The sequence below is a fragment of the Haliaeetus leucocephalus genome, unplaced genomic scaffold, assembly GCF_000737465.1.
Source record: "Haliaeetus leucocephalus isolate CR32 unplaced genomic scaffold, Haliaeetus_leucocephalus-4.0 Scaffold495, whole genome shotgun sequence".
NCBI classification, from domain to species: domain Eukaryota; kingdom Metazoa; phylum Chordata; class Aves; order Accipitriformes; family Accipitridae; genus Haliaeetus; species Haliaeetus leucocephalus.
The window spans coordinates 2602620-2603668 of NW_010972931.1; positions in this window are offsets into that span (position 1 = coordinate 2602620).

The window sequence follows — 1049 nt, forward strand, 5'->3', positions numbered from 1 at the left end:
GGGGGGGGGGCAGGACTGTCTCCCTTATAGGCGAGCGGGCAGAAAGCCACCTTAGTGTCAAAACTAATTAGCGGGGTGGGGGGTGCCGGGGTCAAACGCAGCGAGCGAAGGTCTCGTCGCCCCCCCCCCCGGGGCGGGGGGGGGGGGGGGGGTTCGTTACCTTCTCCTTGTGCCAAACCGAAGGGAGCGGGGTGAGAGGGATCGGTGCGGAGTTCCCGTTGAGTTTCCAACCGCCCGTGTCTTCTTTCGCAGAAAGACCCAAACTGCCGGATAATTACACTCGGGACACCTGGCAGAAACTTCATGAGGCGGTGGGAGCCATACAGAGTAGCATTTCTATTAAATACAACCTTGAAGAGCTCTACCAGGTAAGGCGCGTAGGGTTGGTTTGGTTGTTTTTCTTTTTTCTTCGGTGTAACAGAAGGAAAATTAACTGCTTTGGGACCTTCACAGAGCGACATGTGCAATATCAGGCGATTTGATTGCTTAAAAGCTGATTATATTTTCCGAACTGTTTGCTCCGCACTCTGTTTCCAGTCAAGTTTGCAGTTTTATCTATCAGTTCTTGGAGAGCTACCAGGATCTGGGCCCATGAAAAAGCAGTTTATGTTGGGAGACACAGAAAGCTGTGCCTGGGCACGGCTGAGATTTAAGTCTCAGTCTCTTTTAGTACAGTGCCCACTTGAGATGCTGGAAACGGGATGTTCCTCTCGCTGGGTGATGCAGATACATATTTTATGATGATTTCCCTTTTCTACATGCCATGGTCTCTTGTGTTGAAATACTTGTTGTTATGAGATAATAACAATTAGGCTTCAGCATCAATACCCTGTGGGGAATTAAAAAAGAATCTTGGTTGAGCAAGCAACAAACTGTCAGTTTACCTGCGTTTCAGATTACTGTTACATTTTCATAACAACTGGGATCTTAGTTTTATTATTAAAATGGTGAAAAAGTATTTCTGGGACATCTGGACTACTGGAGCAGGGGCTAGAGAGGGTAAGAGAGAAATACTCATGAGCCATTTCTGTCTACTTTCTCCATTTACA